The 13,764-nt window shown below is 41.6% G+C and overlaps 1 protein-coding gene across 1 annotated transcript in view; it reads right to left on the bottom strand.

The window, feature by feature from the left end:
- The window catches only part of B3GNT2 (UDP-GlcNAc:betaGal beta-1,3-N-acetylglucosaminyltransferase 2), a 57,128-nt gene extending 47,173 nt beyond the window's left edge, over positions 1-9,955 (bottom strand). The window contains exon 1 of the mRNA XM_073628176.1: positions 9,625-9,955. The gene's annotated coding sequence lies outside the window, so the exon portion shown is untranslated. The remainder of the gene's footprint in view (positions 1-9,624) is intronic.
- Between the last annotated feature and the right edge of the window lie 3,809 nt (positions 9,956-13,764).

The raw sequence follows: 13,764 nt of genomic DNA, 5'->3' as shown, positions 1-13,764 counted from the left end.
TTTAATGTTCCCTCGGCACATACCACTGGGAGTGTCTGCAAGACGCACAAACATCTCAGGATACAAGTGCACATGCTTCCATAAATAGGGTGGTAAAATAAATCTTTGCTAGTAAAAGACAAGGAGAAGATTTATAGATCTTTAGTACATCTAATAATCATTGAGCTATTACATATAAAAATGGAGGTGAAATGGTGTCAGGCAATAGAGAACCTCGTCGTCTCTGACACATAGTAAGATCTAAATCAGGAAATTAAACAGTCTATACAGGAAGCCTGCTAGACTATTTTTTAACTGTTAAATCACAACACGTGTATTTTGTATAAAAGTGTGTTTTTCACCATAGAGTAAACTCCGCTTAAATAAGTCTACTTACACAACCTATTGGGAATATGGCTACAAGTTAAAAGCAGACCTTCACCCTCTTGACCCACTTCCCATCACCTGACCCTCTACCCCCTCCAACCCTGACAGACAATCACCCCCCCCCCCCTTAAAATAAAATAAAAAAATAAACAAAGCAAACAAACCCAACAACAGGGAATATATCCATATTTTCTGGATTCTTGTCCAGTGCACAGCTTCCTGGGAACCACATGTGATGCATCCCAGGAATCCTCAGATACAACAGCACATGCACCAAGGACTGTCACCACGGTGTCGCTTGTCACTTTTGGTTCCTGCTACCAAAACTCCAAGACGTAAGATGATGGTGCTGTAGGACTGGGTGTGCATCAGATCCCTACAGAACCCTCATGCCATGAATTCCAAGACGCCTCAGGTATTAAAAGCACAGGCAAACTGCCCGTCCTGGTTCCTGCTACAAGAACCCAATGAGGCAAGTGAAGAGGATGCATAACCCGGTGTGCAGCAGCAGAGCAACAGATCCCTACAGAACACCGCTAGACTTGCAAGGCATGCACGTTAGCAAAGTTTTTTTTTTTTTCTCATGGTTATTCACAAAAAAAAAAGTAAGAGTGGTGGTGGTGGTGGGGGGGGTTCACATTTGAGTGATTTGAAACTTAACTAGAAGCAATTCAACACTAGAGGTTCTATTATATTTAATGGTACCTGTTCACACCTGAGAGTTGGGTCACTCAAAAAAGCCCATAAGCTTCAGGTCAGAGTTACCCATTTTGACCCCAATAGGCTAGGAAGCTTCTGAAAACTGTGAAACACGTTTTGTTGCGCTCTCTTGCTTAGCAACTAACTTTCCATTGGCTAAAATTGGAAAAATAGATAAAAAACCTTGAAAAAAAAAAAAAAACAGGACACGCAGCTCAAGAGTGAATGGAGCTTAAAATTTTACTAAACCCACAACAGTAAAACCAGTCTGTATATGCAGTAAAGAATTGCTATTTTTTTGGGGGGGGGGGCATATGATTGGTACAGGGCTAATGAACTGTCCAAACAGAGGGTCAGGGGTCATGCAGCCTCATAGGACAGTCAAAGGAGAATGAAAACTCCTCCTACAAAGCTTTAAGCCTGGTACACACAATGAGATCATCCGATGGATGATCATCCTTTTTTTTGCATGTTAGTCTCTATAATCGAAAATGAAGAGGTTGCCAAAATTACAAAAATTCTCAGACAACAGAATAAAAATGCAGAAGTGATGTAGTGTGTTGTATTGTATTTTTGGAAGACAAATGTACTGATTAGACGAAAATTGCACAATCTAGTATCAAACAAGAAAATCTTTTGCGTTTCGTCACTTCGGATGAACTGTCGTGAATGTCTCTCGAACAATCAGATTACCATATGATCACTTTGAAAACTGTAATTTTCACAAAACTGCTATATACTGCTGATGAGAAAAGGTTTTCAGCAGTTTATAGTTACTAAAATAATTGCATTTCCATGTTGTGTGTACTGTGGGAGACTAAACATAGTGAATGCAGGGTCCTGGGTTTAGTAACACATTAAAGGGGGAGTAAATGCCCATCTCTTTTACGTATAGATAAGCCTATAATAAGGCTTACCTATAGGTACTGTAAGTGTCTCCTAAACATGCTTAGGAGATATTTACTGTACGTGCAGCCGGTGACGTCACCGGCACATGCGCTCTGAAGGAACGGCCACCCGATCATAAAGATCTTTATATGTGGTTATGAGGTGAGAGATCTGTGTGCACTAAGGTGTTGGTGGAAGCACAGAGAACCTGTTGAATTATTTTAAAGAAGAAGAATTGAGCACCTAATATTTATGAGTTTAATGGACAGTATATGTTTGTGATAAGAATCACTCTTGTTCTCTGGACTGTTTGAACATTTGTATTTTATATCATTGAATGCTTTATATTGATTGTTTATTTTACTGCATTTTATTCACTGAGGAATAGCGCAACACCACTTACTATCCCAACTTATTGCATGTGTAGCTGTGAACACATTAGGTATTGCAGCAATTCTTTTCTATTTCTTTTTATTTTTCACCAATATAGTGGTTTAACTGTTTTCAGTTTCACTCATTACATAGTAGCGCAGGGGACCACTAACACTTAATACGTTCTTCCTTTAGAGACCTGAACACACACGAACGCGTGCGCACACACACACAGGTTTACTACCGCTTAAAAGGGATAAGTTCATCTTTGGGAATATGTAACATGTCCCCAACGCTGCAGCCGCTGCCCGATTTCCCTCCCCCCATGACAACAGTATGGGGAGAAGTTCCCTGTACTAGCTGTCAGTTTTTTTTAAATCAGCGCTCTGTATGAATTAAAGCGTTTGTTACCCCAAAACGTCATATTCCTGATATGTGCCTGTTTTACCATGTACTTGTATGAGAAAGTATCCTGTTCTTTGTATGGTTTCCTTTGTGTGAAATCCCTGGTGTTCCTGCCCGTCCCCCTGCTTTCCTATTAAAAACTGAACACACCGTGGTCAGTTTTCTAGCTATGCTGGGAACTCTGTGTACTCTCCTCCAGTGATTAGACTTGTCCTGCCATGCATCCGCTTCACAGCCATTCACTGGGAAGCTCAGTGTGCTGTTGCTTCTCCCTCCTTCCCCTAGCTCTTATACAGCTGAGAACAGAGGGAATGTGATTATGAAAAAAAAAAAAAAAAAAAAAGAAAAAAGAAGTATTTATGTTTTTTTTCTTCCTATACACAAATGTTTTGCCTTTAATTTCTATTTTAAACTGCATGGGTTATTTTACAAGGTAACCGTTTACAAATCACTTTAACTACAAGTCCCGGCATCCTTTGCAGTTCTCAATGAACTACCATGGCACTGTGGAGCACCGTGGTAGTTCATGGATTCTTCATGTCAGTATCTGTTTGCCTGTATGGGGTGTACCGGCACACAGATACTACAACAGCTCTACAGGAGATCTGCTGATCGCTGGTGCAATGCTCCCCGGGTTCCAAAAAGAAATGCACTTTTACCTGGGAAAAATGTGTATTTATTTTAAAGCGGTGTTCCGCACAAAAAAAAATAAAATAAAAGCCAGCAGCTACACATACTACAGCTGCTGGCTTTTAACAATAGGACACTTGCCTGTCATGAAGTCCAGCGATGTCGGCACCGCAGCTGATGTTTACATCAGCTGTCGGGTGCTGCCGCCGCCATTGCGGGTAAGGGTATCCAGCAGTGTAGCCTTATGGCTTCACGCCGGAAACCCTACTGCGCATGCGCAAGGACCTGCTCCTCTCTCCTACTGGCCCGGCAACAGGGAGGAGGAGGAGGGAGGAAGCCACGGCCCGGACTCCCGGAAGTGGGAACATGATACCTGTCTGTCTAAGACAAGTATCCTGTCCCCCCTCCCTCCTGAAAAGTGCCAATTGTAGCACCGGAGGGGGAGAGGAGACAAATGAGTGGAAGTTCCACTTTTGGGTGGAACTCCACTTTAAAGTGAACGTATCCTTTTAACGGTTTTCTCTGTATCAGTGTTTTACATTCAGCAGAAAAATTACATAATTTCTGCGTTTTTCTGCACATCACACCAGCATTGTCATGAGAACAGGGCACATAGAAAACAAAAATTGTGACCTAGTGGTGATAAGCATTTATCCAGTGCAGAAAAAAAGCTTCATGTGTGAACGATCCCCAACAAAAGCACACCTCCCAATAAAAAGCAAAAGCTTTTGTAGAAACCGCTCCTATGCAGAAGAAAACAGTTGGGGAGTAAACACACGTGTACAATCACCATTTTGCACCTAGGAAAAAAAAAAGAAGCCTACAAAGAGTCAAACATTTCACTGAGCTGCTGCCACGGCACCTCCTAATTTGCCTCCATGATAAACACAACCTGTACTGTAAGACAAGCTTATGGCGTGCTCCAGGGAGGTAGATGGCCTTATGCAAAACCTGTTGAAAGATATCTCTGTGCAAATCACACGGCTCAGGGAAAGCCAGACACATTTAATATAATCTGTAGACAAGACATGCAACTGAGGAAAAAAAAAAAAAAAAAAAAGGAAGAAAGTTTCTCAAATGAAATGATCCAATAAATACAGTGAAGGGTCTGATTTTTTTTTTTTTTTTTTTTTAATTCTACATCATTGTTCTTACAGCCTCTAAGTATCATGCCCTTGCAAATCCACTGCCATCCACGACCTGCCAAATCCTGCTGGCTGCCAAGATGGTCAGACTAAGGGGGCCCGTCACACAACTCTCACATATTATCCAATGAGTGATGCCTGGGGAAGGATTTACACATGATCCTTTACAAAACATCCGGCTTTCTCCAGCTTTTCAGAATCCTAGTAAGAAGAGCCGATGGTTGAGCTGAACAATCCAGTTTTTCTGTCGTCAAACAATGATTAACGCTAAACTAGTTTTATGCCAAAGAAGTGAAAGGAGATCTGAAGCTCAGACTAGGGGGGCAGCTGAACACAGACCACCTATACTCACAAAGTACACCATGGGTGAAACGTGCAGCGTCCACCAATCATTAACTCTGCCACTGACCGGAGTCCAAATCACACGTAGAATATGTCAGGCACAGAGGATTTCTAACAGGCACACATTGATTAAGTTCTCATTCACACCAGCAGAGACGTGTGTACATAGGACATCCTTAACACACAGAAATTCATGTAATGATTTTAAATGGTATAATTACTATTTGCGTTCAGATTGTCTGCATTCAGAGAAGAAAAAAAAATAAAAATAAAATTCTGTGCAATCAGGGGCAGATTAGGGAACACTACACGTGCACAAGTGGATGTCAAACCACAATACCCTTGGGGCTCATTCACATGCCCATACAGTGCCCAGATCGGGGTATGTCTGCGGCAGGTATGGGTAGGTGTTTACATTCAGCCTGTGCAAGTCAATGACAGGCTTTGCAGCTGTCTGCATGTAATTGCACATGGGAGTCAGGGGCATATCTACTGCGAGGCAAACAAGGCGTTTGCCTTGGGTGGCATTTTTTTTTTTTTTTAGGGGGGCGGCGCACACCTTCAGGCAGAAGGGCAGAGTCAGCTCTATAATTAGCCAGGAGAAGGTCCACCAGGCAGATCGCTATGTTCTGGGGAGCCCGATGCCTACAGTAGTGTTTTGACAAAGGAATCGTGGGAGGCTGTGAAAGGCATCAGCCATGCCTCCTTCCTGCCTACCTCAGGTGCTGACGTAATGCGACTACGGGAGGCGCCGGACTACCTGGAACACAGTGATCTGTCTGGTGGGCAGTCCATACGCCCCCCCCCCCCAATCCATGCACCCTTAAAGTGGGATTCCGGCCAGCTAAAAAAAATGTTTAAAGTCAGCAGCTGCAAACACTGTAGCTGCTGACTTTAAATAAGTAGACTTACCTGTCCTGGGTGCCCGCGATGTCAGCCGCCCGAGGCCGACCCATCCCTCAGCTCCCGGCACTGCCATCCTAGGTAAGGGAAACAGGCAGTGGACCCTTGCAGTTTCACTGCCAGTTTCCTACTGCGCACGCGCGGCGATCTGTGAATGGCCCCATGGTGTTCTGGGAACACACATAGTTCCCAGAAGACAACGGGGCCGCTCACCGAATAGCAGAACACGCCGCGTAGTAGGAAGAGGCCGATTACGAAGACTGCGTAGCAACAAGGGTTTAGGTAAGTATAAAAAAAAAAATTTTTTTTATTTTTTTAGGATTTTTGGTAGAATTTTTTTTTTTTCAGGGTGGCCCTCCACTTTAACACATGGATTCCAATGGGGTTTTTTTTTTTTTTTTTTTTTGGCAGCACATCATTAGAGCCTTAGGCTCTAATTGGCTTCATAAAAAGGGCGATACAGTTGATGCGACAGTAGTGAATTTATATTCACTATTGTCTTCCTGATTCTCCTCACGGCCAATCGGGAAGTCTGCGACCTAGATGGGGTGAATTTTTAGCAATAAATAGTCCCCCCCCAAAGAAAATGGAACACCAGCCACCACCGCTGGTGGGACTTCTCCTGAGCAGCGTATTCTCTGGACTATACAGCTCCATGCTGTGATCCTCCCGACCCCAGGTGGGTCTGACAAGCGCAATCCTTTTTTTTACATGCAAGCTGCAATTTGTCTAATAAACTGGTTGTTTAGTTTTATTGCTCCACTTAAGAGTGCAGCTCTGCGTTTTGTTTTTGATCCATGCAGAGATTCCTTCTCATCTCCTATTGACCCCATCCTGTGCCCTGCTGACCCCCTATGTGGCACTTGGACAAATCAGGTCTCAGGGTCTGTTGAGGAAGGCGCAGCTGTTCACTGTAAAGGACTTCAGCTTCCTCATCAGACCCTAAGACAAGAATGGTATACCGAGGCTGGGGTAGGACAAATTTAGGGAGGAGGTTTGCCCAATTTTAGTCCTGCCTAGGGCAGCACAAAACCAAAATACACCACTGCATGGAGCAAGTACCTGCTGCTAGCAACAGATGAGCAGCCCATGGTGGAAACATTCTGCGTACAGAGCTGTCATTTGTCCTGAGCTGCATGTAATCATTCCTTCAGTGATGACATGAGATCACCCACGGATTGTCAGCCTGTCATTGATTTGTATAGACTGGAAATACACCCATCAGCATACAGCAGGAACGGCCATGTAAATGAGTCCTTAAAACACAGGAGAACTTGATCTAGTTACATAAAGAATGTGGTCTCAGGCCCCTTGCATATCGAATGTCTATATGCTGCGACTCCAATCTTTCTGTGGTGGGTGAAGCACAGGTACAGCATCCACCTCTGCTGCTGCCTGTCAGTCTATGGCAGGCTGAAATATGCTGGACAGTGCTTTGTGTTCAGGAACGAATGTCTAGATTCCAGAATACCTGCATTCTGGGCATTCTTCCCAGAACACATAGGCCCCTAAACCTGAGCACCACTCACTACAGCGTTCGGCCGCAGCATATTTCAGTCTGCGACTTTGATAGGCCGCAGAGCTAAACTGCTGTATTTGTGCTCACCAGGTGACTAAAACGCCAGGAACGCAGGCACAGCAGCTGGATGTCCCCCATGTGCAACCAGCCTAAAGCTGGTCATACATGGTTTGGGAAAAAAAAAAAAAAAGAAGGAGGGGTGGGGTTTCTAAAGATCTGCCAACGTGCATGCGATAACGCCATCGTTGTATCAATACAGGTCACCTAATTAAAATCAACACCTTATCAACCGCTCACAACAAACCGTACATTTTTCCGGGGTTACGTTCTAACCTGTGCTGTAGACTTTTTCGAACGGTTTGATTGATTCCACTACTAATGCTCAGAAAAATTGATCATTTAGGCTCCAAAAGTTTGATGTGACAGCTTGTTATTTTACTGGAAAAACTTTATTTTTAAAAGTCGAGCGTATTAAACGCTTTTTCAAAAGATTTTTTAACCGTGTATGGCCAGTATTTGAGTCACAGTCCACTTTACATTTACCAAAACCACACAATATAAAGCACCTAATTTAAAGCTGGTCATAGATGGATAATTTTTTTGATCAGCCTGCCCACTGATAAAAAAAAAAAAAAAAAATTAATAATAATAATAATAATAATAATAATAATAATAATAATAACTCCTCACACATTTATACTTTTCACCAAGCTATTGTATTCTGACAGGACTCCTCTGCTGTCAGAATACACTGATCAGTGTTGCAGCTGATTGGCTGCATGCATCGCATCGAACGAACAAATTTTCTAGCAGTCCCATTACATCAACTCCTCTCAAATAGAAACTGCCTCAGAGGCATTGAAATAGCCAAATTTTTATCCATCTATTGCCAGCTTTTCAGATCACCTTGTATCCAATCATGCAGGCCCTACTTCGCATAGCTTTTAGTAGAGCTAAAATGAGATTACACAATCAGGTTGTAATGTGTGTTTGCTTTAACATCTAAAGATCAAAGTGTAAAAAAAAAATAAAAATAAAAAAACCCTGTCCAATCACTCCTGGTATTCAAGGAGAGTGCTGGGTTATGAAAACCTGCCCCTGACAACATCCCTTTCCAATATTTATCTCAGAACAACATTTAAATAGACGAAGTATAAATATAATATTGAGGTCACGTCACTATTTGGTAAACAGTCTACCATGATCTTCTATAAGAATACAGGGCATGATCATGATGATGTTCTCAGCTAAGTAGCAGCGAGTCTCTAGAGATGCCCCCCACTTTGTTATATTGATCTCAATTTGGTATTTAACAAAAAGTATTATATAATCATTTTGTCACATAATAATAAATGATATTATTTATATAAATAGTCTACCATGATCTATTACAATACTGGGCACCATTATGGTGATGAACTCAACTAAGTACCTGTAGAGATGTCCCTACTTTCTTATATATAAAATCAGACCAGTATTTAAAGAGAAAGAGTATTATACAAATCAGAATGTGTAATAAAGAGAAGTTACATTATTATTATTATTTCTTACCACAATCTTTTATAGCAATACCGAGCAGGATGACCTCAGGTAGATAGCAGGGTGTCCCTGCTTTGTAATATTTATATCAGATATTTAAAAAGAGAAACAGTATTATTGTATAACCATGTCCTCAAATATTAATAATGTGACCAATAATTATATTCTGTTTCTCTTTTTAAATACTGATCTGAGATAAAATATTACAGACGGGGACACCGCTGAGGTCATCATGCTCAATATTGTTATAGAAGACCATAGCAGATTATTATTATTATTATTATTATTCCACAGTCTTCTATAGCAATATTGAGCATGTTCCCCTCTCTGTAATATTTATCTCTGATTAGCATATAAAATAAAGTAGAAGGATGCTGTCCCATGTTATTGTTCTGTATACAATGTAACATCGCCTTCTATTCCAATCCAGTTCAGGGTGACCTCATTAGGTATCAGGGTGTCCCTGAATATGTCCTTACTGCCAGTAATAAAACAATTAAAATATATAAATACAATAATTGTCCGGTGTGATTGCTGGGTGTATCAGCCGACTATAAATACAACACAGAAGACATCTCCGGGAAGTTGTAGCGATGACAGTGGAGGTGTAGTGGGGGGAGGGGGATGTACCCCACAAGTAGAGATGAGGGGGGGGAGGGGGACACCTGGGTGGAAGCGGAGGACGGTGATGACGGGGCAGGGAGTAGGTGGGGGAGGGGGGAGAACACCCTGTTGCAGTGATCGGACAGTTTGGGGCGGAGTACAGAAGTGACGATCGGACGATATGGACGGTGATCGGGCGGTGTCGGGGATTACCTTGTCTGCAGTCTCGGTGGTCGGGACGGCTCTGTGGCGGCGCTGAGTCTTCCCAGGGTCCGATCATCCTCTCCGCTCCTTCATCGCCCCGCAGCTGTACTGCATTACCTGGGGGAGCCCCTCTTCTCCGGACACACTGTCCGCCCCGGGAGGAGGAAAACAATCCAGCCGGAGTATCACGGAGTAAATCCGACAGGAGAGAAGTCCGGGGGACACACAACCCGAACCCTCCGAACAGATCACCGACACCAGACTACTGACCCACCTTCCCACACCGCCGGGGGACTGAGCACAGGGCGGGGCGGGGCTGCACTTTTCTAGCCCCGCCCCCCAACTGGAGAGTAGGGGGAAATGGGCGGGGTGTGTGTGAGCACAGTGCAGCCTTTTCCTGTACACAGAGCCAAAGCAGAGGATGTCAGTGTGATCCAGACTGTACGGTGTACACTATCCACTGTACTGATCTATGATAGATAGACGTCTATATACCGGGGAGTGTGATCCCTGTACACTCATCTCTATACACTGATCTCTATACACTGTACACTCATCTCTATACACTGTACACTCATCTCTATACACTGATCTCTATACACTGTACACTCATCTCTATACACTGATCTCTATACACTGTACATTGATCTCTATACACGGATCTCTACACTGTACACTGACCTCTATACACTGTATACTGATCTCTATACACTGTACACTCATCTCTATACACTGTATACTCATCTCTATACACTGATCTCTATACACTGTATGCTGATCTCTATACACTGATCCATGTACACTGATCTCTATACATTGATCTCAATACACTGTACACTGATCTATATACACTGATCTCTATACACTGTATACTGATCTCTATACACTGTACACTGATCTATATACACTGATCTCTATACACTGTATACTGATCTCTATACACTGTACACTGATCTATATACACTGATCTCTATACACTGTATACTGATCTCTATACACTGTATACTGATCTATGATAGATAGACTTCTATATACCGGGGAGTGTGATCCCTGTACACTCATCTCTATACACTGATCTCTATACACTGTACACTGATCTCTATACACTGTACACTCATCTCTATACACTGATCTCTATACACTGATCTCTATACACTGTACACTGATCTCTATACACTGTACACTGATCTCTATACACTGATCTATATACACCGTACACTGATCTCTATACACTGTACACTGATCTCTATACACTGATCTCTATACACTGTACACTCATCTCTATACACTGATCTCTATACACTGTACATTGATCTCTATACACGGATCTCTCTACACTGTACACTGACCTCTATACACTGTACATTGATCTCTATACACGGATCTCTCTACACTGTACACTGACCTCTATACACTGTATACTGATCTATATACACTGAACTCTATACACTGTATACTGATCTCTATACACTGTACACTCATCTCTATACACTGTATACTCATCTCTATACACTGATCTCTATAAACTGTATGCTGATCTCTATACACTGATCCATGTACACTGATCTCTATACATTGATCTCAATACACTGTACACTGATCTATATACACTGATCTCTATACACTGTATACTGATCTCTATACACTGTACACTGATCTATATACACTGATCTCTATACACTGTATACTGATCTCTATACACTGTATACTGATCTATGATAGATAGACTTCTATATACCGGGGAGTGTGATCCCTGTACACTCATCTCTATACACTGATCTCTATACACTGTACACTGATCTCTATACACTGTACACTCATCTCTATACACTGATCTCTATACACTGATCTCTATACACTGTACACTGATCTCTATACACTGTACACTGATCTCTATACACTGATCTCTATACACTGATCTATATACACCGTACACTGATCTCTATACACTGTACACTGATCTCTATACACTGATCTCTATACACTGTACACTCATCTCTATACACTGATCTCTATACACTGTACATTGATCTCTATACACGGATCTCTCTACACTGTACACTGACCTCTATACACTGTATACTGATCTATATACACTGAACTCTATACACTGTATACTGATCTCTATACACTGTACACTCATCTCTATACACTGTATACTCATCTCTATACACTGATCTCTATAAACTGTATGCTGATCTCTATACACTGATCCATGTACACTGATCTCTATACATTGATCTCAATACACTGTACACTGATCTATATACACTGATCTCTATACACTGTATACTGATCTCTATACACTGTACACTGATCTATATACACTGATCTCTATACACTGTATACTGATCTCTATACACTGTATACTGATCTCTATACACTGATCTCTATACACTGGATACTGATCTATATACACTGATCTCTATACACTGTACACTCATCTCTATACACTGTATACTGATCTCTATACACTGATCTCTATACACTGTACACTCATCTCTATACACTGTATACTGATCTCTATACACTGTACACTCATCTCTATACACTGTATACTGATCTCTATACACCGATCTCCATACACTACACTGATCTCTATACACTGATCTCTATATACTGTACACTGATCTCTATACTGATCTCTATACACTGTACACTGATCTCTATACACTGAATACTGATCTCTATACAGTGTACACTGATCTATATACTCTGATCTCTATACACTGTATGCTGATCTATATACACTGATCTCTACACTGTACACTGATCTACAGTATCTCACAAAAGTGAGTACACCCCTCACATTTTTGTATATATTTTATTATATGATTAAAAGGAGAGAAATCAGCAGCAATTTGCCCACTCGTCCTTTAAACTACCCTAAATATTGCTAATTTCCCCTATTTATAGGTTATTAATACGGTTATGCTCCTGATGAGTGGCTATAAGGTCCCGAAACGGCGTAGAGCTTACAACTACCGTTATTCATACACCATTATTAGCTATGTATGGACGTTCCATTGTTATTGCATTTTGTCTTTGCCACTTTTTTCTAGTGACACTGCGTGCCACATATTTATTGTTATGCATTTTTTATTCATATCCTCATATGTTTACATAGAAATCCTTGTTGGAATGTATTTTATGATTGAATACAAATTATATTTATTAATCTATGTGCCTACAAATGTAAACTTATGAATTTATGTATTATTTTATATTAAAAAATTGAAACTTTATTCTAGTTTGATTTTTGCTCCTGTGTGCCTCACTCAAAGTCCCACATCCTTTTTCTTTTTTAGTTTTTAATATTTTATTATATCTTTTCATGTGACAACACTAAAGAAATGACACTTTGCTACAATGTAAAGTAGTGAGTGTACAGCTTGTATAAAAGTGTAAATTTGCTGTCCCCTCAAAATAACTCAACACACAGCCATTAATGTCTAAACTGCTGACAACAAAAGTGAGTACACCCCTAAGTGAAAATGTCCAAATTGGGCCCAAAGTGTCAATATTTTGTGTGGCCACCATTATTTTCCAGCACTGCCTTAACCTTCTTGAGCATGGAGTTCACCAGAGCTTCACAGGTTGTCCCTGGAGTCCTCTTCCACTCCTCCATGATGACATCACGGAGCTGGTGGATGTTAGAGACCTTGTGCTCCTCCACCTTCCATTTGAGGATGCCCCACAGATGCTCAATAGGGTTTAGGTCTGGAGACGTGATTGGCCAGTCCATCTGGGACTGCGGCCCAGTCTCTGAAGGGAGGGGATCATGCTCTGCTTCAGTATGTCACAGTACATGTTGGTATTCATGGTTCCCTCAATGAACTGTAGCACCCCAGTGCAGGCAGCATTAAGTGCCATGTTGCCATGTTGAACTTCCAGTGACCAGTATGAGAGAGTGAGAACGATAACACCAAATTTAACACACCTGCTCCCCATTCACACCTGAGACCTTGTAACACTAACAAGTCACATGACATTGGGGAGGGAAAATGGCTAATTGGGCCCAATTTGGACACTTTCACTCAGGGGTGTACTCACTTTTGTTGCCAGTGGTGTAGACATTAATGGCTGTGTGTTGAGTTATTTTGAGGGGACAACAAATTTACACTGTTATACAAGCTGTACACTCACTAC

This window comes from Aquarana catesbeiana, linkage group LG04, assembly GCF_042186555.1.
Source record: "Aquarana catesbeiana isolate 2022-GZ linkage group LG04, ASM4218655v1, whole genome shotgun sequence".
NCBI lineage: Eukaryota > Metazoa > Chordata > Amphibia > Anura > Ranidae > Aquarana > Aquarana catesbeiana.
Note: the sequence above shows the minus strand (reverse complement) of the source record. Positions and strands in the feature narration are given on the sequence as shown.